The sequence below is a fragment of the Danaus plexippus genome, chromosome 2 (genome assembly GCF_018135715.1).
Source record: "Danaus plexippus chromosome 2, MEX_DaPlex, whole genome shotgun sequence".
NCBI classification, from domain to species: domain Eukaryota; kingdom Metazoa; phylum Arthropoda; class Insecta; order Lepidoptera; family Nymphalidae; genus Danaus; species Danaus plexippus.
Genome location: NC_083537.1, coordinates 5,341,391 through 5,369,054, shown reverse-complemented (window position 1 = coordinate 5,369,054; position 27,664 = coordinate 5,341,391). Strand labels below are relative to the sequence as shown.

The 27,664-nt window shown below is 32.7% G+C and overlaps 1 pseudogene; it reads right to left on the bottom strand.

Moving 5' to 3' along the window:
• Positions 1-2,804: 2,804 nt before the first annotated feature.
• On the bottom strand, positions 2,805-24,629 carry LOC133318768 (collagen alpha-1(IV) chain-like; annotated as a pseudogene).
• Between the last annotated feature and the right edge of the window lie 3,035 nt (positions 24,630-27,664).

Here is a 27,664-nt window from a genome sequence, read left to right as displayed (position 1 = left end):
GGGAGAGTCATCTGGAACGCATTGAGATAAAATTTTAGCAGTGCTGGCGACCAATCATGAATTAAAGTGCGCCATTTTAGTGCCAATGGGATGCAAAATCTCCTATGTGTAGCCAATCATTCTGCTTTTCTAGGCTCAATGCATGGATCTTATATTTAGAATTCTCGTCTTGCCGAATAAAGGTCTTTAATATATCCGTATCTTTGTCCTACTTGATCCTAACCCTACTCTATTACTTTGTGCCCCTATCATAACTGGTTGTGGAATTGAAATCTCGATTCTAGCTCTAGGGCATCATTGTCTTTGGGGAGTGATGTAATAAGGTCATCCTGGATTTCCCCAGGATATGTGTCTTAGAAACTTTTAGTTGTTTATAGAGTTCCGATGGCCTTTTTAGATTCATCCCAAAATTATTTCGATCCCTGAATAACGGTGACGAGTCAGCCGATAGCGCGTGCCCGAGACACAACTTCAAAGCCTTTACGACGCTTGCATCTAGTTTTGACAGAAGGGTTTTACTAAAATCATAGACAAGGAAGGCCAATTCAAACGTGATACTAGATAATTATCGTAGATCCAAGCTTTTTGACGTTACTAATCGGTTGGTTATCGACCTTGTTAAGATCGTTGAAAAGCTATTTACTATTCCTTCTAAAGATGGAGTACGACCTATATATCTATATTACGACCGAAAAAATTTAAAAGGAGCATTTTCCGTAACCGTTGAAACGCATTGACCGCCTAACGATAATCCCGGATCGTATGAGGTATATTTTGTATTTCGCCTACCGAGACACAGACAGTGACATTTATTGATTTTATCCTCAATCAGTCCGTCCACTCACAGAATTTATTCACCTCATCCAACAGAACTTGACAGAGTTTGGGGTTACGTGTCAGTATTGCGAGATCGTCAGCGAAGGCTAAGATGGATTCTGTGTATTTGTCATTGAACTTGAACCGATAACCCCACTTTTTCTCGTTGCTTATTAGTTTATCTACTAAAATATTAATGACAACATTAAATATAATTGGAGACAAACAACAGCCCTGAAATAGCCCTACATTATATCTCAAAGTTTTTGAAACGCCTTCTTTAGACATTATAGAAAACTTTAATTTTGAGTAATATGACGCGATCATATCACTAACTACTGTTGGAAAGTTATACCATTTTAGCGCGAATAACATTAGCTCGTGTTGTATCGACCCGAACGCATACTCTAAGTTTATCCAACAAACTGCTTTTTGTATCCGCTTTTTCTAGCATCTTTTAAGCTCTCCGACAACAAAGTGTTGTGTTCTAGGCATCCTGAAATCCCCAGTAAAAACCCTTCTGGTGATTTGGCCTAAAATACCTGTTGTTAAGCATGAAACGCGTCATTCTCGTTTGTAGGACTGAGAAAAAGATTTTAGCTACGGTTTTTGTTAAGGCTATCGGTCTAGTATCTTTCGGATCCGTAACTCGATCTTTTTTGGGAACGAGGACAAGATTGCTTTCCCGAAGGACTCCGGATTTGCTTCCTTGACCAGATTTTATCGTTTTATCGTATATATTTCTAAGATGTTTACGAACCGATGGACATTTTTTAAATACTATAATATGGGATACCATCGGGTCCTGGTGCAGATTTAGACGAATTTTTTTTAAATATGATAATCTATTTCCTCTATCGTTGGTGGAATGCCGTGGAAGTCGACGCGAGGAATTTCAGGTTTTTGTCCGTCCGGATCCCTATATATTTTGAAACTATTGGGCACTTCAAGATGCTTTTATAATGGTCGTAAATTTGGTCGTTGGCTTTCCGCGTTCTTTCTTAAAAATGGTTTTCGAGTACTCAAAGGGGTTTTTATCGAAATCTGTTTTGCCCGGTCAAAAATATTGTGATATTCCGCGCCGTTTGCGCCATATTCCTTGAATTAATTTAAGAATTGATCTTAACGCCCTACGTAGTTCATAACTAAGGTTATTGTAGCCTAAGGCCTTGGCTATACGTAGATTTTTTATTAATTCCAGTTTTTTTTTCCTCATTTTACTATTTTACATTTACATATTAAGTCATTATCATTGAATTTTGTAAAAATACTTGGTAATCCATATGCTATGGATTACCCTCGTTGCCCACCAATATCTTTATAAGGTGTTGTTGTAATCTTTGCTAATATTAGAATATTTTGTATACTCGACTTAATATATGTTAATGCTTCTGAGTTTTCTAGAAATTATATAGACACTACAAAAAAATGGTATCGATAAAGATTACTTTTATAATTGCCGTGTATTATTATATTCGAAAAAAAATACTTTAAGGTAAGAGTTAAAAGCCATTTTACTTTAGGAAAAAATATGCATAACATGAAAGGATATAAAATATGACATGACTTTTGTTTCATAGAAAAGTTTGTATTTCAAGAACTTGATGTTTTATGATATGAAAAGGGTTCAGTATGTATAACGAAATATACATTACATAAGTTTATATTTAAGTTTTATTATATTTATATCTATTTACAGTATTGCTGAGGGATCGGGAACTTAAAACATATTAAAAATATTTCTTTTTCACGTTTCTAGACCTATACTAAGTGTCGATAACAAAGTTTTTTTTTAAAGAAAGAAACAAATCAACATTAATTACAATTTTATCCACAATATTTCACAGACAATCTCTATTTTTGGTGACATTAACAAATCAATCAATATTGGAGAAAATAGATTTAATAATAAAATTCGTTGTTATAGTTTTGTCGTCTTGTTATCATGTCTATAGTAATCATATATATGTATGTAATATAATAAAATAAAATCGTTAAATTCCTTAAAAGAGGGCGCTCCATTACATATAGTATTAAACAAAGCTCACTTAAGCCTTAATTTAAAAATTAAATATCTAATTACTTTGACTACTTGTATAAATTTTAATTAAGTGACACTACACATAGAAGTAAGTTATGTTGGCAGTGATATTAATTATGGCACTATGGTTTCAATGGCGGCGTCTCCCCCGGTACCTCGCAGGGTAGCGAGGCCGAAGCCGTTAAGAGGTCGGTTGACGGGGCGTCGTACTACTGCGTTAGGTACAGCCTCCACTGTGCCTGCGCTATACGACCTCTGTGGTTGACGTCGCATACATACGGCGCACCTGCACAATAATATTGTAAATGAAAAAATACTCGCCATTATAATATTTTAATTACTGATTAATATAAATATTATACTACGTACCTGCTGACTCTAGAAACTTTATTTTGTTTCAGTGTTTCTTGAATAGGTGTTTCAAACATTTTGTTGTCATCAATTGTTGATAACCAATATGAAACCGCGGTTGCGAAAAAGTTGCAACGGCCGAGTCCGTTACATTCTATGAATGGTCGCGTTCTGAATTCCCGAAGGCAGGATCCCGGTGATATGAGACTTTGACCTGCCGCATCAGCTCCAGCGGTATGCTGATACAAAGATAATTAAGCATAATCACTATATCTAAAAAGTTTACAGTCATTTATATCAACCTTTTGTTCTTACCATAAGGAAACTATAACCTATCCATAATTCATCCCAACCATCTGGACAAGTTGGTATGGAGCTGCTTTGGCTATGAATAGCAATGGATCGTGTTGATGTCTCGCACACTTGACACCTAAAAATGTTATATCATAAGTAAATAAGAATACTTTTCAAGTCTCTTTTTTATAAATTCAAATGACTTTACCTGGATATGTATGATCCAACGTCAGTTGCTGGAATTGGGGTCATTCCGCTTGGCATTGGTTCTGGTGTTGATAGCCAAAAACTGTAGTCTTCGCGTTGGGCGAAATCACAAACATTGTTTATGTTACAGAACATATAAGGCATTGTTGAAAATCTTCGAAGACAACTTCCAGGTGCACCTAATATAAACAGTATAAATTTTAAAATTAGTGTTTGAGAAGCAAATTAATTATGGTTAATTGAAATGACCCTTGTTTTAACATCAGCATATTTTAAAATTGGTATTTTGTATAACCATAGCCTGGTTTTTATTAGCAAAAAAGTTACTAACTATATCTAAGCTATTATGAAAATAGGGGATTTTGAAACTGTGTAAAGATTTTAAAAATATAAAATTAGATTACAAAGAACTGAAAAATATAACAGATTTTTTTATATTTCATTTCATTTAACACTTACCTAAATCTTGTCCATGGGCCTTAGAATTTGCAACTATATGAAGTAAGGAGAATCCTTCCCATAAAGGTGTAGTTCCAGAGGGGCATTCGGGAATGAGATGAGTCTGTGAATGTACTGTAAAATAGAATCCTCTTGATTTAGGAATTGGTGGAGGAGGTGCTGGTAATCCAGGAAGACCAGGCAAACCACGGATTCCATCAAAACCAATTTCTCCTTTGATACCCATGAACCCTTGTCCACCTTGTTTGCCTAGCAAACCTTCAGGACCAATATCTCCAATATCACCTCTTTCACCTTTGAATCCAGGAATGCCATTTTCTCCGAAATTTCCGGGAGCTCCTGCACGACCAGGTTGCCCATCAAATCCAGGAGGACCTATATCACCAATTGCCCGGGCTCAACATCTGATGGAAGTATTTCATCTCCTCTATCACCTTTCATTCCCTAGCACCTGAATATCCATTAAGTCCTTCATAGCCTTCGTCACCTCTTTCTCCTTTCATTCCCATTGGGCCTTGATATCCTTTCAAACCTGCCAGTCCCAAATCTCCAGCTTCTCCTTTTATCCCTTTCAAGCCATAAAACCCTGATATACCAGGATTTCCTGTTTCACCCTTAGGGCTTATAGCATAGCCAGGTTCACCAATGTCACCAGTTAATCCTTTTAGTCCCGGATTTCCTTGTAATCCTGTTGAACCAGGCTTACCAGAAATGCCCCTTAGCCCGGGTCGACCAGTTGCTCCCTTATACCCTTTTGGTCCACTAAAAATGAGCCCTGGTTGACCAGGTGCTCCTTCAGGACCATTAATACCAAACTCTCCCGGAGCACCCTTTTGACCCATAGGACCTGGCCAACCTGGTAATCCGTCAATTCCAGATTTGCCTTGTTCTCCTGGCTCAGGGTTGATGCCATCTAGACCTGGTAAACCTGGAGGTCCCATTACTCCTAAAAACCTTAGGACCTGGAAGTCCATCATCACCAAATTCTCCTTGTAAGCCTACATCGCCTTGTTCTCCTTTGTGGCCTTTTAATCCTGGAAATCCAGGTTCACCCATTTCGCCTTTACCCCCTTTTAGTCCCTCCATTCCGATATCTCCCATATCCCCTTTGGTGGCTGGTAAATAAATACTGGGTCCAATATCTCCTGACATTCCTTTGGCGCCAGATGGACCCCTTTCACCAACCAAGCCTCGCAAGCCTACGTCACCGGGATATCCTGGTGAACCCATTCTACCTGGTTCACCCTCAAATCCTGTATCACCTTCGGACCCTGTAAACCTCAATCCTTTGTGCCCTGAAGGTCCTTTGGCACCATCAAATCCTATTCGTCCAGGTAAACCAGATAAACCTGGAAAACCTTCGTCTCCTATTTCACCAGCAATACCCTCGAAACCGTAATCTCCTTGGAATCCTTTTAAACCCTTTTCCCCTACTCTTCCAGGAATGCCATCATCACCTCGGAATCCTTTTGTACCATTAAGCCTCTTAAATTTAATCCTGGGTTGCCGATGTCACCTCTTAAACCTTTTAACCAGTTTGCCCTGGTCTTCCTGGCATTCCATTAAAACCCATGTCTCCAGACATGCCTTTCATTCCTATGGAGGCGTTTTCCTCCCTGCATTCCTTTATCACCAACAACTCCATCGTAACCTCTCTCTCCTTTAGGACCTGGAGGTCCACCTAAACCGTCTGCTCCCGTAAACCAATATCACCACGTATTCCTTTTTGACCAATTATGCCCAGGGACCTTCTTTACCAGGTAAACCATCATAACCACGAAGACCAGTTTCACCTCGGTCTCCCGTTTCGCCACTCAGGCCAGGTTGACCCATAAGTCCGGGTCGCCCTCTTCTGCCCGTAAGACCACGTTCACCAGTCCAGCCACGATTTCCCATTCGACCAGCTTCTCCTTTCATCCCTTTAGGACCAACATCCCCTTGCAAGCCATTGTAGCCCTGTAGTCCTGGTTCACCGATTAATCCTATAGAACCCAGTCGTCCGGGTTGACCTGGCATACCAGGTGCACCCTGTATAATGTTTCCTGACATTCCTTTTCGTCCCTAAAACGTTTTTAGTTAGAAATCCTAATAATTTATGCATATTGTATTATTTATTACATCTTGTTTTAATTATTTATTACCGAATATTTAAGTGTAATATTCGAATAGTTGAATGGTAATATTTACCGCAAAAAAGAAACAATAAATAGAAATATACTTATAGAATATTAAAAATATCAGAATGGTTAAATCTCCCATACTTACTGGTGGTCCTACGGGTCCAGGTGACCCACATCACCAGGTAAACCTGGTTCCCTTTAGGTCCCATCAAACCTGCTCTTCCGGGGTTCCAGCATAACCAGGTTCACCTACATCACCATAATCCCCGGCCATACCATCGAAACCTCTTTCTCCGTAAATAATTGCGTACCCAACTTCTCCCCGACTCCTTTCTTGCCTTTAAGTGCATCAAATCCCACAGGACCCCTAAGACCTGGACCTCCAGGTTCTCCGTAGGGACCTATATCTCCTTTGTCTCCGGGAAAACCTCTAGCACCTCTTTCTCCTTGTTTAGAACACCAGGTAGACCAATATCCCCTCGTTCTCCTGGAAGTCCTTCGTATCCAATATCACCAGAATCTCCTTTAATTCCTTGCAAACCTAAAAAAATAAGAATTTGCATTTGTAGTTGTCGTAATTGTACTTGTTAAATGACAAATCAATTTGTTTCTCGCCAGTCATAAAATAATTCGTTGTTCTTAAAATGGATATAATTCAAAATTCATAAGAATAAAAAAGTATTGCAGGAAATCAAATAAATACATCTTCTTATAATCAGTTGACAGTAATGTATTTCATTAGGAATAATCATATTACGAGATATACATATGAATTAGTAAAATGTCATGCTATTATGTTTTTTATACTAAAATAGCTGCTTTATGACAATTTGATATTTCTCAGTTCAAAACTTTGAATATGCTAACAATGATTATTTAATATAAGTAAAATAAAAAGACCCTTTTGGTGAATATAATGATTAAGATATAATAATTTTATTAACGAGGTTTAAAATTGTTATATTTTAAACACATATACTTGTATTTTTAATAACATTCAAGTTCTTGTAAGTTGGTCATTATTAAAAATAGTTATTCATTGTATTAGGTAAATTACTTAATATTTATAACAATAAGCGAGTATGGTGAGATATGCGAATATGATATTCAAATTTTGTTGTGTGATAGATTTTTTATTTCATAACAATATTGTTTAATTTAAAATTACAAAAACTAAAATTAACGGAAGTAAATTTAGCTCAATTTTAATAATTTTGTACCTTCTGGACCCATCGGTCCCGGTTCCCCTTTTTCTCCTTTAGCATTTATTCCGAAACCAAGGGCTTCTCCGGCATCACCCTTTAGACCATCATCTCCGGGTTCTCCGAGTTGTCCTCTATTGGAAGAAATAAAAATATTATTGAATCCGAAATACTCGAAAGTTTTCCTGACTTATATTAGGTACCATGTGCTCTCCCACCTCATCTTATACTATACATAACAATAATTATTGCCTTACTATATTTGCAAATATTATATAAATACCAATTATAAATACGTATTATTACATATTAATTTTAAAAGATAACGATGGGTATTAATGAAATTAAAAACGTATAATTAAACAGAAAAACAAATAATGAAGTAAATATTTTAGTTTCCAACATTTTTTGTGAATATAAGGTCAAATGCGAATAAGAATATTTCTTCATATGTAATATTTAGACTGCAAAATTATTTTTTCTTATAAAAATATTAAGTGTTTGAAAAGTACTCTATTAAGTTTTATTATCAGTTTAAAGTATCGAATGTAGCAGGACTTCAAAGGGCACACTTAATTGTTTTTATTACTCCTGAAGTTTGTGGATCGAAGTTTTGCCGATTCTAAACAAAAATACAGCAAATATTTTAATATGATATATAGAATTATATAAAACTCACTTAATTCCTTTATCTCCTCGTTGTCCAAATAGAAATTGTATAGGAACATCGGCATGTTCACCAGGCATTCCTGGTACGCCGTCTCGTCCTTTTAATCCATCCCTTCCATCAGGACCAGGGAAACCATCCTCACCAGCCATACCTTTGGAACCTTTCCAGCCATTTTCTCCTCGAAGCCCAGGAAAACCTGGATCTCCACGAAGACCAGGATCCCCAATAAACCTACAAAGTAATAGGTGTTATATAACAAATTTCAAATACCCATCAGTGCAATATTGATCTAAATTTAATGATTTTTGGTCTTAATTATATAAAAAAAAATATATTTCAAATACGGCGTAATTTTTTTTTAGACATGAATACTATATTTGGTGTAATTAGAAGGATGAAACTTGGTACATGTTATTGTAATGCTATGTAAAATAAGTATGTAAAAAAAATATTTTTAAAAATCACATAACAAATTATTTAAAAAAAACGGATTTATATTTTTTGTATTAATTTATTATATAAAATAAATAAGTATGTTTTTACGTGCCTGGTTCACCACGAGGTCCACGTTCAGCTATTATTAAGGAAAGAGGAGGCTGTATAAGTCGTCCCTTCTCTCCTTGTAGACCAGGACGGCCAGTCATTCCGGGCGGACCAGTAATGCCCTTCGGACCTTTTGATCCAGGTAAACCTGGTGATCCACTTTCTCCTTTTAACCCACGCTGGCCACGATCTCCTTCGGGCCAGGATATCCTTTTTGACCTTTAAAACCTTCATCTCCTCTCTTTCCCTTCATACCTGGTAAACCTAAATAAAATAATTTAGTACAATTATAAGAACAGTTAAATTCTATGTTAAACGTAATAAATACATTTTAAATATGATATAGTAGAAATATAAGTAAAGTGAGTATAAATAGTTATTCAAAATGTTGTAATAACATAAGGACATTTATTTCGCATAAAGTATGATTTATTGGATATTGTTCGTTAAGATTAATGTTTTGTGATAAGCTTACCTGATGGACAGTATGGACAGTCGTCACCACGTTCTCCTTTTGGACCTAAAATCCAGGTCTTCCAGGTGTTCCACTATCACCAACGACTCCAGGACGTCCTGGAGGACCATCCTCCCCTGGTGGACCAACACCGTGAACACCTCGACCTGGATACCCGGGCAGGCCCATGAAACCGAAGTCCCCTCTGTCTCCTCTTATACCAGGTCTGCCATCTAATCCCGGTGTACCTTCTTCACCCTCGGGGCCTCTTACAGCTGAGCCTTTAAAACCTTTTGGTCCTAATACTCCCTGTGGACCTGGGTAGCCCATAGGACCTCGAGGTCCAGGTAAACCCTTAAAACCGTCATTTCCTGGTTCTCCTTTTTCTGAACTTCCTGGCGGTCCTTGACGTCCAGCTATTCCTTTCGGTCCCGGAAGACCTGGTGGACCTTGAATTCCAGGCAAACCTCTGGTTCCATCTGCACCTGGAGGTCCTGGAGGTCCTGGATAACCTACAGGACCTTGTGGACCGTTTGAACCTGGCAGAAGTGGTTCATTAAGTCGTTCGTCGTATATTCCTTTCTCTCCTTGAGGTCCCTGAACTCCCGGCATTCCAGGTCTTCCGTCTTCTCCTCTTGCTCCCGGCTCTCCGTCTTCTCCATCTAGCCCAGCATATCCTGGCCAGCCTTTATCACCTTTTGGTCCAAGAGGCCCTTTGCGTCCACGATGTCCAGGTTTACCTCTAGGGCCGTCTATTCCTTGATCGCCTTTGTAACCTTGGTCTCCGTTAAGTCCATTTGGCCCCTATTAGATAAAACATATGTAGATAGATAGATATAGATAAGATAAAAGATTGATAAAAAAAGATGATAGCAGATAGACTACTAAGAGATTATGGTTGGAATTTAAATATTTTATAACATTATGGTATGAAAGTTTTTATTTATTTTATTAGTTTTTAACTTACTGGAGGACCCATAGAGCCAGTGTCTCCTTTAACACCTTTGACGCCCTGTGTACCGCAAATCCTTTGTCACCCCTGTTTCCCTTGGCTAATATCGTAACATTTTCTGAAGATGATCAATATAGATAACTTTCGCTGGCCTCCCTGATTCGCCAACTTCCCCTTGATCTCCCTTTTCACCTTGAGGCCCACAACGTCGTCGCCGAGATCTCCTCTATATCCCGTTCTCCTCGGTACCCCATAGGTCCCTACGTAGAGGAAATTATTATATACGTTATATTTCTCATTGGATTATATAACATAATTTTACGTTATTGTTATAATAAGTACCTGATCACCAACTTCTCCCGGCATACCACTATCACCTCGCCATCCAATAGGCCTCTTGGTCCTTGTAAGCCAGGTCGTCCACTATCACCTTGATCTCCCTTCGCTCCTCTTGAATTAACACCACCCTCTCCTGCTAACCCTTGTGTTCCTTTTTCACCATAGGGACCTGGTAACCCTCTATCACCAGGTATACCTTGGGGGCCAGGAGGACCCATAATACCATCAATACCACTGCATCCATCAAGACCAGCAATACCTCTCACACCTTCTAAACCAGTGGGTCCCTTAAAGAATTTATAAAGAAAATGTTAATACATGCATGATAATCAGTTAATTATAATTTTGTATGTTTTAAATGACATTAAACTTCAAACCTGAGGTCCAGTGAATCCCCTCGGTCCGTATGGGCCATCTACACCCTGAAAAAAAAATATAAAAATAGAAATAAACAAAGAATATTTAAGAATAAATAAATATTTCAAGCATTTTTTTGATATAATCTTATTTTGTCGTAGGTAACCCTTTCTCCTTTGTCACCCGAGATACCCTTCTCGCCCCAGTCCCCTGGTTCACCAGGGGTCCCATGGGTCCATCAGTCCATCCTCTCCATAGTCGCCTTGGGGTCCGGGTATTCCTGGAGAACCAATGTCACCTCGATCTCCTTTGAGACCAGCACAATCACATACGGTCTGATTGCATACAACCTGCATACATTTTAAATGTTAACCATTAAGCTTGTTATAAGATGGCATTAATAATGTACTGAATGAAGTTATTTTAATAATAACAATAAATCAAATTATAGAAAATTTTTTTCGTTAGATATATGACAATATATTACGTCTTATTTAGTCTTTGCAATTTATATTACACTTTTTTATTATAGTTGTATATTGAAACACTATAGATTTTTTAAGACACATTGTCATATACTTAGTCTGGCTATAAATGCTGCTCCAATTAAAATTAAACAAAATATTACTTTTAAAACTGAAATCTGTACTTTTTATGTGATTGTTCATTGTCTTTTCTTATTTTCGTGCTAAAGTATAAAAAAATATTTTGCGATATAAAAATTGAGTGGGATAAAAGACGGAATCGTTATGATTGCTTTACATAAATGTATTTGGCTCCATACGTAGTTATTTTTAATATCCTCAATATATAAAAAGTCTTATGTTTGTGTATTTTACATTACATTAAGTATCAGTCTCTTAAACTCCTATGTTTGTGACAGAAATAATCTTAGCGTTCACATAGAGTTCGTAGAAAAAGACAATGTCCTCTTCGAAAGCTAAAGATTTTATATCGGGAAATGAAAATTGCATCTAGAACCATGTTCATGTTCTGTATTTTAAAATATCACTTAGGACTTGCAGATTATAAGAGACATAATTGTCATTTCTTAATTGATAATTTAATTAAGAATACGCTTGTAAAATCAAAACACCTATTACTATTCAGAATAATTGTGCCAAAATTTTAGAAAAAATTTAACAAACCCGTACTCATGCTGTAAGTTTTAAATAGGCTTTCAATTAGTCCATAGAGCACAACGTTTGATTTATCCTACTTTAGTTATGACTTGATGGTGTGTTGTCTATGAAAGAATGATTGCACAATATTTTTGTGAGAAAAGTTTCAAGACAACGACACAAGTTTATCTAGTTAAAATTCTTGAAAAGATAGTTTAGCTGTTCAACAACCACATGTGCAATAACCAAGAATGATTCTTTTAGCAACACCCTGCCCCTAGTCATAAAGCTCGGTCCACGCGATCTTGGTTAGGACCGAAAGTTCGGGACTTCATAAAAGCTGAAAACTGACCGTCATTTATTCCTGATCTCAATTCATTGCATAAAGTATACACGCAAACTACAGTAAAGTAGGTATACACGCAATGAAAATTTGGAGTACCTAAAAGGTTGAAGCATCGAGTCAGTACATTGGCATCGAGTTTCATAAAAAAAATTGCCCGCTGCTATTTGAAAAGCTTTTCATTTTTTAAATGATCATATTAAAGGGTTAAAGTATAGGATTTAAGTTATAAATATGAGGTACAATAAAAAAATCTTTTTAAATAAAATTATGGTTAACCAAATACATTGATATTTTAAGATAAATAACCTATTGATTTATAATATTTTTTGTTTAATAATAGAGAAGCAATAAATTATTGTCTGGACACTTATTATATAAATTATAGTCTTTCAGTATTTGTTTCTTAAAGTATTTTATCTGTAACAAATAGTCCGTGTAACAAATAGTCCGTTTAACAAATAGGCCACAATAGACGATCATTTAATTTGCCGGGCAATATGCAAAAATATATTTTAAGTGGTTTATTGAGACAATGCCTTATTGTTTATTATAAATAGCGATGATAATAACTGAATCACAAACAAATTGTGTAATGATGATTTGTACTCATGAGCACAATGTTCTGTCTCTCATTTATATGTTCAAGGTATAAAATAATTTATTTGAAACGCAATGACAACGATGGTGAAAAAGCACACATAAATTTAATCAAGCGATCCGTTTAGACTAATATTCAGGTTCTTTATAGATTGTTATAGAAGAGAATGACCCGTGAGTCGTGATCGTGTTGTGTTACATCAAGCAAAGGTCAATCCAGTATGGTATTTGCCGAATAAACAGAAATCTACAATAAACACAGTACGCGTTCTTACAATATATACATGTGTATATTTGATAGAATTTATGATTAGGAATATGTTTTATATTAAATTTATAATACTCAATAGTATTGATAAATAATTCTTGATTTAAATCGAACTAATATATTTTCGGATATACTACGCGGATTTTATTATTTTAAAACTTACTTTTCAGCAACGGTGATCACGGGCAGACGAGATGTGAATGTCTCATGTGAGACGTCGGGATTATGTCGTTTTAAAATAATAAAATCCGCGTAGTATATCCGAAAATATATTAGTTTCATTTAAATGAATAAAACTCGCGAAAGTCTTAAGTCTCATTAAATAATTCTTGACTTTATAAAATTTTCACAATTAACACAGTCCTGGATAAATTGAATATAAAAGTAAGGTTTATACGGATATTGTTATATACAATTAATAGTTAACCTGTCCACCACTTAGATGTACATAAGTTTAAAATATTATTTCAATAGTATAATATAATACATACATACATATCGTAAATGGTGGACGATAAATAAATATACCCACTTTAGTCTCTACTAGTAAGTTTTTAAATATATATCGTTTAAAATTCATTGGGAATGAGATGTGTTTGTGTCTACAAAACATGGCTCTGATTCATATAGAATGAATGGTTAACACATCATTTGTCACTACCTGAAAAAACGTCAACCAAGATGGAATACTAACAACTATTTCTATTCCGTTAATATTTTTTATATCTGTTTCCATCATTTAACAAACAATCAAGAATTTACTGAGTATAAAGTATAAACGTGCCTTATCAATAAGACCTCTGACATACATCCGTTAAAGCTAGTATAAGATCGTTGCACTTCCTACTTAAACCATTTTTTTATCCTATTTTATAAGGCATTGTAACAATATGCCAATTTTATTATTCTGCCCTCTTTCTTTTTGTTATAATGATAAGTTATGGTTTGGATTTTATATTGCTTTATGATATTTGGCGATTTAATGGTTCAGAGTTGCAAAACGATTTGTTACCGGGCAAACTGCGTGGGCGAGTTACTGCATCCGGCCGTGTGCTTCCTGGCTGTGCTTATAGGCTAGTATATATAATTTTTTCCATGTCACAATATAAATGCAATCATAGTGATTTATATTTTTATTGTGTTACTAACGGCTTTATTTTTTATATTATACTATATTATGAGTATTTTCTTCAGTGCATTATGATAACGCATAAGTCGGGTTAAAAGAAATATTTAGTGTTTTATTTATTAACAGAATATTTCTAAGACACATCGAAAACATGCCATAAATATTTGAAATGTAATTCAGTACTTTGATCAACATTCTCGCAAGTGAATTTAGACGCGAAAAACACTTAGCAATTCCCATATGGTGACGGATCGTGTTAATTACGTACTAGAATATTATGTAGCTAGCTTTATTGCTTCAAGTGTAATCTTCTTTCAACGAAATGTAATACGATAGTTTAAATTATAACATTATTTAACGAGGTATTATACAAACATGTGTAATTTCTATAATGGAATATTTAATATTTTTTTGGAAATTATTTCAGATTTGTCCAATTTTCAACATTTTTATTAGTACCATGAAGCTTCCTAACAAAATTCTCAAAAATATATTATTTCCAGTTCTCCAATTTCAGATAATTTGAAAATTATAAAACATTTTTATAATAAAGCATGGAACTTTTTCGTTACACGAGCATTAACACTTTGCGCAGTAACAAAAAAAAAAGTCTCCTCTTTTTGAAGCAATCTTCCTTTACTTGCTTTTTTAAAACTATTATAGAGTTTAAGTGAGATGTTACATGCATATTTATTTATAATGACTATTAATTAATGTGCTTAAAGAAGTCATTTTATAAATAATTTATTTATAAACTGACTTTTTTGAATCTGTATCATTGAGGGCTAGGAATATACATTTATTAGATTTTATGAAAGAATTTTAAGGAAAATATTTACATCTTACTTTACTCCGTTTCGTTTTTAAACCCGGATATTTTAAGTAATATTTAATATGTATATTAATAAATTTATAGATATTTTTTGATCTAAACGTTACAGTAAGCTTTCATAAAGGTAATATAAGAGCAATACAGACTATTTGGCAAACTCTCATATTTACAGTAGCATGTGCTTGCCTATTATGGAAGACACCTGAAAAGCATGACATTTTTTCTACCCTTCCCAACTGTAAGGAAACTTTTGGAAGGATTATATTTTTAACATGTGTGTGAAATATAATAGACATATAGAAGTTTATTATTCCTCATTTCAAATGTGTTATTTAAAATAATATATAATTTTAAATTTTGCTTTAAAATAAACAAACAATTTTAAATAGGTCTTCGGATCCCGAAACAGAAAGACTCAGAAGATATCAACAAAATTTAATTGATCTAACACTCGAATATAGTTACTTTTTCATATGATATGTGATGATGCAATGCGATGTTCCTAACCAAAATTTTGATTGTCGATGACGGCAGCGTTAGGTATTACAGTAGCTGGTGATTATAGAGCGTGTGACTCATTAGTTGCAATTCAAGGAACGGGCTGGATAAACAATCATTGCAGTGTCCCAAGCGATAACGGCCATTCGCACATCCCGCAGCGTCCGCTCTTCCCCGCCCCCTTCAGCCCACCAGCGACCGTCAACACCACGTGTATTGTCCATAAGGAAACACATTTTATTACAATTAAACCACCAACTCGGCAACCCTAATATGCTAATTCTTTGCTATCATAAAGCACAAAGCTTTTCATCACAACAGCGATTGCTCTATAATTATGTATGACCTCCAACACTCAACATGACTGGTGTTTTTTTTTATTATTTATCTTATTATAATATCAAATGACATTATAGATTTTTAAAGAACAGTTTCGCTGACAATGTGTCTATAAAACTATAGACGTTTGCGTACTGTTTGTTCTTACAAAAGCTTGACTTTATTAATGGTCTTTTTTCGTTAAAATGAATTAAACTGAAAAAAGAATGACGATTTATTGTAGTAGTTTTTGGTATTTTATATGGTTAGTGTAATATATCTATTTAAGAGTTTCTAGACTTAACTTTTTCTACACGATAGATATAATATTAAAGCATAATTATTAACGCAATAAGACATTTTATGTATGTCAAATGTTGAAAAATGGAGCAACTCTTTGGGATTTACGAGCAATTTGCTGGAATCTGGTGACCCCGACAACTCATAAACGTGTTCCCGATACACCTCGATCGTTGTTCACTTTATAGTTCATAAATATAACTATGACTTATTAACAGCGTACCGTAATAATTATTTCTGTAATGTTTTGCTGATTATTTCTTACAGCGGTTACACTATAAGAATTAAGAAGTAAGCCATTTAGATATGAGAATTAATATTTCCCGATAAATATATTTAATTTTTATTATTATTATTACTTGTTGTTTTGTTGCAAGTATCGATATGTTATGAATTTTTATTTATTTATTGAGGTCTTTAAATAGATCACTTATCAAGTCATTGCACGATTCAAGCTATTGAGCATTATAACTGTTACTTTTTAAACAGTTTGTTTGTAATATTAATTATGGAAATGGTTTTTTCATCCTTATATTCCTGAAACTTAAGTATAGTGAAGAGAGGACACATTCTATCTGTTTTTACTGTGTGTTACTTGCAAATTGTGTGTAAACATAAGACAAGTTTCCTGTATTATTTATAGTTTATCTTCAGATCTTAGAAATCTTTTCATCTAATCTGCTTTGCTGTCAACGAATATTGTGCTAAAATAGACTAGAATTACTGCAGTACATTCAACTGGTTTTTGTTACCGCACTGAAACTATTGACCTACATTGCTTTACTGGAAGTAAGTAATAATTTTCAGTGTAACGTTCTGTACCATAAAATACGTTTGTGAGAAACTCGTAATGCATTGGACTTGGATATGCAATGGGTGCAATGACTCTTTGAAATCTATATAAAAAATCTATACAATATAATATCTATATAATATATAAAAAATCTATACAAAATCTATATAAAATATCTTTTATATAATATGAAACTATAGTCTCATCTTAGCTTGAGACCACATACAAACTGTTTTTCATGATGCTTCATAGGATATTGTTCTAATATAAATTTATAAAGCTCTTTCATCCTGTTAGTTTACAATAATAAAACATCTATGTATGCACGATAACTTTCAGGTTTCATGTCTCAGATACGAGTATACATGAACTTACAATAAAATAAGTGTTATTGCTAGAATCGATATAAAAATTGAGAAACATACTTCCTCTGGAGTTCAATGTACTGTGATGTGTCCCACGTCATGATGATAAAACATCCATCGACTCATAATTGCGCCGTGCATTGACTGGACAACTCACCCCGGAATAAATAATATATACATTTATTTAAGCCACTTATATTAAATTAATTTGTATAAAAAAATTTAAAGCTTTTATTAATCATTGAATTTGAAAATTCTCTCCGGAGAAATAATGAGATTATTATTCAAATATAAAAGTTTGTTTCGGTTACATGAAAGTATACTATATTTTTTACATATTCAAACTCATTAACGGAATAAGAGTAATAGGGGAAAATGATCATTATTTATTTACAATAATCTACAAAATCTTTGGATTTAAACTGTAAAAGTGATTTATAACTAAAATAACAAAACCATGAATAAAAGAGGGATGTCTTTTTATAGGTTTTGAAGATAACATGAATGTGTACATATAATTTACGGTAGAGACGCCACATGTGTCGTTATATCATCTTAAAAATATCAAATATTCAATAAAACCAATGTTATATTGTTAGTAACCAACAATAATTTGTTACAAGAGGCTGATTTTATAATTGAAAAATATATTTCAGAACGTCCGCCCAAAAAATGAACCGGGTCATGTGATATAAGGTTCATGTGAACTGTACAATGGTTGTACGTTTATATCGTTATTTCGGCAGTAATTGCAAAAATGTTTTATATATCTAACGACAAGTTGATAGCAGTTTCCCGTCGTTTTGATAAGAGATCCTGCCGTTATGAGGTGACCTCGTTACGAAAACTTCGCCATTGGAAGCTGATTTTGACCTATTTTATAATAGTCGCTTCTCCTTGTATCACTCGTCTTCTATTTTGTTCATAAATTTAATGCAATATATATATCAGATGTAAACATCCGTAAGGGTGGATAAAATCTATTGCAAACTTGCTATTAAAATGTAATACAATGATACCTTCATAATTAATTTTCATAGAACATTTAAATATTTGAATGTTTCAGAGCTTAACCCTATTTGATAGTTCTCTTTAATATCTTTGTTTTTATAAACCATACTTCATACAAATTAATTTAATATATTGAACTTATAAATGACTGTAGCCATTACAACTCATTATAACAATTATAACTTTTAATGGTAGTCCAAAAGAGTTAGCTTTGAAAACGAATAAATTAAACATATATATTTTTTCTTTTTAAAGTTTTTCAATCCAAAATTTTTCAAGTATTGTGTTTTAAAAGGTCAATATTTCATTTAACTATCACCGAACCATAATTTAAAATATTTATATAGTGTCTGCAATTCTATTTGTTCCACCTAATATAAACAACTATATAAAACTTTGAATACTGAAAAAATATTCTTTTTGTTTCATTCATCATATTGTAATTGTCGAGACAAATAATTTTGCTTAATTATCACAAAACGCGAATATATTGACACATAAAACTGATTAAGTTTTCTTAAAAGAGCAAATTTATCTAAGGTTATCAACTTTAAAAATATTGGGAATTAGTTTAATTACTAGCTTGATAAGATAACAGCACCAGTGATTATTACGTTTAAATATAAACAGTTTAACGTATTTTATAGAATTTAAATCTCGGATTGGAATTGTAATTTTTATTAATATTACAGTGATTCTTCGTTCCCTTTCCTTCCTTTCCTCTCCTTCGTCCTGATAAATCATCCAAAATTTATCAACTTAATTAGTCACCGTATAGTTTAATATACATAAAGTAACAGAATATTGCTAGTAAACGTTTTTATGAACGAAGGAAGAATAGAACTATGGTCGTTTTTCTTTTTTGTCATTGAAGCTTTTTAAGAATTTTATTTTCTTAAAGCAAAATAATAATAATAACTTTTAATAAAAGAAAAGCATATTAATTCAATTATTACAAAGTTAGTAATGAAAATATTGTCAAATAAAGTTGGTACTAAACTGGATTACTTAATTCATAGTTTACGAATAGATGATGTTGTAATATATATGCATGTGTCTTCATACAAAAATGATAGGTATTTTATTTTATTATTTATATCAATAAAAATATAACGTGTTTTTTTAGGTCACGAGGCTACTCAGTGATAACTTCGTTGCTAGTTAGTCGCGGGTATAAAAATCAAATGATAGGGCGGCAAAGGTTACAGTAACATCAGATTGTCAAATTAATAACTGTTTAATATCTACGTACATATAAACATCCGTATATTTTTTTTATTTACTTTATCGCCGTGTCGAAGACCAAATACGATATGAAAAATATTTCCACATTTTCGTAGCATAATTTCAGGTCATTGAGACCTTATTAAGCTTTATTTTTTAGACGAAATGAATGAAACTTGACAATACAAGATGTCGTGCCTAAATTCTAGTGTTTTAATTAATTTTTATGTTATTATGAATGTCTTAATAATAGTGATTTATCTACTTCCTTCATATTATGTGTCGTAAATTATTTTTTTTGTTTTATAGTTATCGTTGGCAAGTTTTGAATTTTCCTATTATTTACGTTCAAGACAATCGAATTCATGTATTACTCAAATAAGAGGGACAACACAGTTAAGATTATAATTTGGTCAAAGGTTAAGGCTACTAGTGAGCTATATTAAGAAGTGACCTATTTGAAATTTATCGCTAATTGTTACACTGACGTCATTAAACTCTAAAATATATTACAACTCATCGAAAAATCCAGCATCCAACACTTTCATCAGAATTATCTAATTTCTGTTACAAGAATTAATTTAAAAAAATTTTAATTGGCTTGAATTACCTTTCCATGACATTTTGTAATGTAATTTAGACTTTGTTGTCCATGGTAAAATATGTATGGTAGTTAGCTTATGATTCCTTTCGACTATGTTTTGGTGTGAACTTAAAACATTATTTATTAGGACAGCTTTATTCCATAATAAAGAAATATAGAAAAACTGTTTAAGAAAAACGATGTTTTTCTTATTCGAAACCTTATAATCTTGTTGTAATTTTATACAGTTGATTATTAAATTTTGATATTATGAGAAATCCACTGAGAAATTTGGGTTTAAAATCCAACCATAACTACCTCAATTTTAAAAAGGGGTTAAAAATATATTTCTCTAATATATATGTATGTATCTTCAATGACAAACGTATACTGCTGCAAATAGGTTAAATATTAAGTAATCATTTTATATTAATAGCATTATATTTTGTATATTAGAACATATCTTACTACCTACTTATAATATTTATAATAATATATTACTTCAATTATACATATTTTGCTTTTGATTAAATGTGAAATTATATAAAATTAACAAAGATAATAAAGTTACGTTATTCGTAGCCACAGATAGCCTTTTTATATATTTATCTTATCACTGGAGTCGACAACAGTCACACTGTTGTTCTGATCTTTAAAATGTATAATTGGGAGGTGAACGATACAGCGGATGTGTGTGATGTAAGATCAAAGAATCAACTTAATAGTAAAAAGAACTATATAGCTAACTTTTGTCATATTATTTTTGTATGAAATGGTGTTACTTTTACTAAATATTTATATTTTCATAATAGTATCTATTAATCCGAATAGATGTGGGATAGTCACAACAAAATGATATAAGAATAATCTTAAATCCCTTTTTTAAACCAATTAAGCATGTACAAATCTTTAGTATGTGTTTTGTAAAATATTCTTATACAAGTAGAAGATAAGAAAGCGAGTGAAGTTAATATAGAACAGAAGCTTATTTCAATATAAGATGTAATAAATGGTACATGAAAAGGTCTAAATCGTTTTTTTTTAGTTAAAGTTAAAAGCTTGTCGAGTAAATTACTACTAATATTACTACAAGTTTTGCATCGTCGAACTAAATACGTATTGTTTGTAGTTTTCATTCTAAGATTATGTTAATATTATCATATGAGTATATAAATGTAATTGACGATGAAAACTTTCGGTTCGGGCATTGTTGTATCGTGGCATGCTGCGATTACATGACGACTTGACTGAAACTCACAAGCTTTGAAACAATTTAATTATTTGAAAAACAATACGTAAATAGTTATTATTCAAATTAAAAAATAAATAAATTTAATGAAAGTGAAATTTTATGAATTGTTATCTTATAGTTTTGTCAGTTTTAAAAAAACATTTAAAACGAAAAATAAATTACCCTTGAAAGTTTTATATTATTCACATCTCGTCGCCCGTTATCATGGTTGCTCCAAAGTAATCAAAACGTCGGGAGTATGTAATTTTAAAAATAATAAATAACGGGTAGTAATCCGAAAATATTAGTTTCATTTAAGTTTTATATTAATAGATTGTGAAGTTAAAGAAAAGAAAAGGAAATAACGCAAATTAGGTGAAGAAGTAAACAATACCATGTGTTTGAAACAAGAGTTAAGAGCTTAAAATTAACGACATAACAGTAACAAAAGTTCATTTCTATAAATACGTTGACGTTAAGAAATTATTTTTTTATTGAAAAAGAAATAATAATAAAGCGCGCTTAAATATAATTTATGTTGTCTAATGAGTTCTTACGTCGGACCCTAGCTCAATTTTATGAAAAAACTTTTACCGAAAATAAAAAAATATATAAAAGTTTTAAAAACCCATTTTGGATCACAAAAGTATTTAGATCTAACTTATCCTGTAGGTCATGACAAGTGTGTTTTACAGTTTAAACAAAGGAACGGATTGTTTTACAAAGGCTTTGTCATTGAATTCAAAAAATAAACAATTTCGATGTGATGATGTGATGTATATATAATTCCCTCATGACATTGTTGTCGAGAGGTCAACTAAGTAACACAGATCATATATAAAAAGCTTTGAAACCCGCCAATGTTCACTCTGAATTTCGCAATAATATAATGAAGCTTGTTGCCTTTAATTATATAACTATATAATATATATGCAATATATCGCAACCTTTTATCACTATCTTGTTATAAATAAACCGATTGTTTAGTATAACTTCTTTTGGTTGGATTACAAAAGTTTTGCATAAGAACAAACAGGCTATGGGGGACTCAAAATTTTCTTCCTCATGTTTTTCACCAAAAAAACCCTTTAACATTGTGTTAAACCTATCATCATCATCATCAGCCTATCGGAGCCCACTGCTGTGCAAAGACCTTTTCTCACAAGGAGAAGGTTATAATTTAAAGTTATAAGTCCAGGTTTCCTCAATATATTTTCTTTTGCCGTCAGTCAGTGGTGTCTAAATATTCTTAAAAAGTAAATACTCGGAAAAATCACATTGGTACTTGCCAGGTTTCGAACCCGAGCCCTCAAGCACGAGAGGCGGGCCTTTAGCTTCCAGGCCACTATGACCACTACATAAACCTACATCACATAAAATTTTGATTTTTTATTGTAAATCTTATAAAGAATATAATTACTTTTTTTTATTAAATACTAGCAATGTTGAGCTAATATTCGAATCAAGATTCTAAAATAATAAGAATATAGACTTCAAAAGCATCTAAGGGGCGAACTTCATGAGATTACAAGCATGAATCCAATCTGTGTGGATGACTTTTTATTTCAAATTTGAAATCTAATTGAAATATTTAAGTGACAAAAGAAACTCCTTAATAACGACCACTTATTATTTCACTTCGTCTGAAGATTTATTTTTATAGTAAAATCTAAATGTTTGTGCTAAAAAAAATCAAGTATTTGGACTATAAACTCCATAGACATTAGTCAAATTCACCATTTACCTAAAAGTTCGTTAAATAAGCTGTGAAACAGTTGTGAATGTGAATCAGTTATAAAAAGTCTAAACACTCTGCAGATTTTTTTTAAAGTAAATAAGTTTTTGTAGTTCAAAATAATATTCTTTGACGCTAAAGTATTTTCTATTCGGTGGGAAAGAGAGATCTAAAAGAAAAAGTTTTATTTTTTATAATACATTCTCTTTTTAATTTTTTATTTTTTATTAAGAAGCACGTACTTACTTCTTTACATTTGTGATTGTAGATTACACGAACAGATAAGTAGATTAAGATAAATGTAGGACAGTATATAAAATATATTAAGCCAGCTGAGAACTAAAATTGTAAAGAGTACAACGATAAGAAAAAAAAAATGGCTATAAATTTCTTAAAATAGAGTGGCGAATTAATTCTATAACGAAAATATATTTGAACATTTTTAACGACACTTTATGTTATATTATTTATTTATATCAGCGATTTACATTGTATTGTACAGAAAATATTATAAATTATGCTTGTTTCATTGTCTATACTTCTATATATACATTTCGAAAGGCCTACGAAACGATTTACTACAAAAAAACTATTTAGACCATAAGGGCTTAGAACGAGAAATCCTAGGAAAAATGTTATGGTTTTATTACGTTATCTTTTGTGTTAATATCAGTTATTCAACAATTTCATCAAAATCCAACGGTCTTAATCCAAGTGTAAAGCTTAAAGTAACATATATTGTCATCAATGAGCTTATTGCTACGAATAATTATTCATAACAAATTCATGTGACACAATGTAGAATATAATACAAGTATCATGCAGTATACTTGGTGTTATTTTCGAAGGTTATCAAACTAGCAGTTTGATGATACAAGTAGTAACTCGTATCCTTTTTGTGGCATAGACAAATTTGATAATGCAATCACGTCAGCGTATTACAATTCTCATTATTTTGTGTCAGTTATTTTAATTAATTAATAATTTAACAACAAAAAATAATTCTTCCCCACATAAGAATTGTTTAGAAAGAACTATTACTTCGACTTTGCATTTAGACGTTCGTTTTGAAATATTTTTTTTTATAAACATATTTAATGTTTCATTCATTCGGTTAGATTGTTTGAAGTTATCAGAAAACTCGTATGTTAAAATAACATATATTTTCATACATGAATCAGCTTAGAAACATGTAAAAAGTTTTAAGTATTGTTTCAAATGAAGTTAGCAGGATTCGTTATTCGATCGTTTGTTCAAGTTCAAGATCTCGTTGAAGTCTTTTCAATGATCAATTCTTGGTTAGTTCTTAGAGTAGAAGTTACAGAGGCACTTACAGCAGATACAGGAGCCGAAATCCTGGAGAGAAGGAGGAGAACGGGCACAAGGTGTACAGCGAGGAGGCGCGCACGCGCCGGGCCCGACATGGCTGCGCCGCACTACTGGTCGCGCGCCCTCACACACAGGGACGAGCGCAGCGCCTCCCGTACAGTCAGGCGCGGGGCGGGGGCTCAGAGACCGCCGCCCGAGCGCTCCTCTTTCCTTAGTATCCCGGCTCAAACGGCGCGCGCGCACGGGACACTGGCGCAGCGCGCTTTGGGCCATGGCGGTCCACGTACTTTGGTAAGATTCTATTTCAAATTTATTTATTTTCTTAGTTAAATTATAACTATTTTTTTCTTGTAAATGCGATGAGTCTTTTGATTAAATAATATTTTTTTATGTCTATATTCTTGGAAGACAATTATTAAAAAAGTATTGATTTAGGTTGCTGGTTTTGGTGACATTTGGTGGAGTTAATACGGTGAGTTAATTTATTTTATAAAAGTGTCTTTAATGAGCAATATTATAATAAGCTATAATACATACATTTTAATATAAATCATGAACGCTGTTTGGTTTAGGGAATGTTAGGACAACGAAAGGGCGCTCTGACTGGTCTGTCAGCTTATTTTGTCTTTTTGCAATTTCTTTTAAAGCGCGAACTTTGGCAGATAGTGTTTGAAAGTGAGGCAGTTGCGCTCTAAATAAAAGATTTTTAAAAATAAAAAAAATATTAGGTATTTACTGAAATATGTTTCTGTAACATCAAATATATATTCATTATAAAAGTAGGACCGACAAAGTTTATCATTCGGATGTATAGTGATATAGAGCAGAACATTTCAATAAATTAATGAAGGAATAAGAACAAGTGTGATAAAAATAAATAGTCCACGTCGTGACTTACTCATGTATAATATTAAATATTGCGCTAAATAATTCATATTGAAAATATGTAACATAATTTACATATTTTTTATCTTTGTAACCTTTGCAACTTTTTTAATTGAAAATATTTGCTGAGGGGATAATTTTTTTTATTTTTACAATAATAGTCAAAGTTGATTTTTTTTTATTAAAAATGAAATGACAATCACATCTCGTATGCCCGTGATCACGGTCGCTGAAAAGTAACCGAAACGTCGGGAGTATGTAGTTTTTTACAAAAATAAATCACGCATAGTTTATCCGAAAAATACTAGTTTCATTTAAATTAAATGACAAATGTTAATAATAAAAGAAAAGGATTTTTTTAATTACAAAAGTGTACTTTGGAAAATGAAATATAAAGAAAATGTTGTGCAATTGATTGTAACAATTTTAACAAATCAACTCATCTCATGAGCGAACTAAAAGTATAAAGACAAGAAAATAATAGTATAAATCAACCTTTATATTAAGTAAGTGTACATACATATGAAATTAACTATTTCCATTTAATTTCCATTCTCATAATTATAATATTATATATTATTAAATATTATCTTAAAATAAAAATAATAATTTCGGCAAATTTCAATAATCAGAAAAACAATATTTAAAATATATGTAAATTTCAAGTTTGTTAGGAAACTGAATCGTGATCACCGAGTTTAGAATCACGATGATATTCGTTTGAGTTTGGGATTACTAACGAAGTAATAATTTGGTATCAGCTTACATAGCTAACGCTTTGCCAGCAAAATATCGCAAAACAGTGACGAAAATGAGCAGTCACTATATTATACCTATTATAATACATTCATACGATGCGAAAATCACTAAATATATATAAATTTCATTTCATTGTTGCGATAAGAAAATTCATCGGTTTTGTTTCAACTTTAAACCGATAAATTAAACTTCGTTTTAACATGAATAAATTTAATATAACTGACAATTACATAGTTCTATATTAGTTGCGCAATTTATTTTTTGGAATCTTTTAACTTCGGCTTCATAATTTCGAAACCAGAATATGTAAGATTTTTTTGATAATTTCTGTAAATTAAGGAACCACTGATACAATAGAAATTACAAACTTTGTAAGTTAACATAGCCTGATTTCTAACACGAAGCAGAGGCAATGTTAAATAAAAATTTAACTTGTACAAAAATTTATCTTAACAAAAAGCCATATTAACGCAACAGTATTGTTTGTAAAAAATTACGTCAGTCAAAACTTGTTATATAAAGTTGACCCGATTGATTTATATGTGAAATAGTTGTGATATTAAGACTTTAACATTGTAAGGTATGTTAAAAAGTGACTCGTGTTTCTTACTGACTCAACACAACAGGACTGTGTGAGTGCTTGCTGCATCTTTCTTGCAGACCACCTGTATTTTAATCTTATTAATTTTATTTGAAGATTTAATATGTTATGATTTATTGATTATAATGCTTACTAGATTAAGTATATTTATTTTGATTTCTTATATTTCAGCAACGAAACGAATATGAAAGAGGAGACGTCGAAAGAATAATATTTATGATAATCAAGACTGGATGTATCAGAATAGTTACAATCCGCAACCAACAATAAATTCATACTATGGTTATCTAGAAGGCAGGACTTACCGACACCCTCTGCCCCCCCTTTCCTCCACCGGAAAGAGTACAGCCCTCAAGAAGTTTGGACAAAACTTTGCTGTGTATGACCCAGTAACTCGTCAGCGGACAAATGCATTTGATCGTATTGTACGGCCCCTGGCTGCTGTGTACCAAAATGTTTTGCAGAAAAGGGTAGTAGGGTGCGTAATCCATTGTTATATCATGTTTAATATTCTATATTATGAATACTTTGTTACTTAAACATTAGAAAGCTCTTTTAATACTCGTAAGTAATCTGATTAAACAAGATAAGAAATTAATATTAAATATTAATAATAGGCATTTTTTACCTAGGGTTTCCCAGGAATGCGGGGACCACCTGGAATCACAGGTCTACCAGGACACGTTGGCGCTGAAGGTCCACAGGGACTTAAGGTCAAAAAGGTCAAGATGGACCACAAGGTCCACGGGGTCCGCGAGGAGAAAAGGGGTAAAACCTGGAGCTCAAGGATTTATAGGCTTAGCAGGACCACCAGGTCCTCAAGGAGAACCTGGTATGCCAGGGATTCCTGGACGTGATGGTTGTAACGGAACTGATGTACGTTATAAAGAAAAATGATCTACAAAAAAGATCAATAACATACAAAGTGATGTTT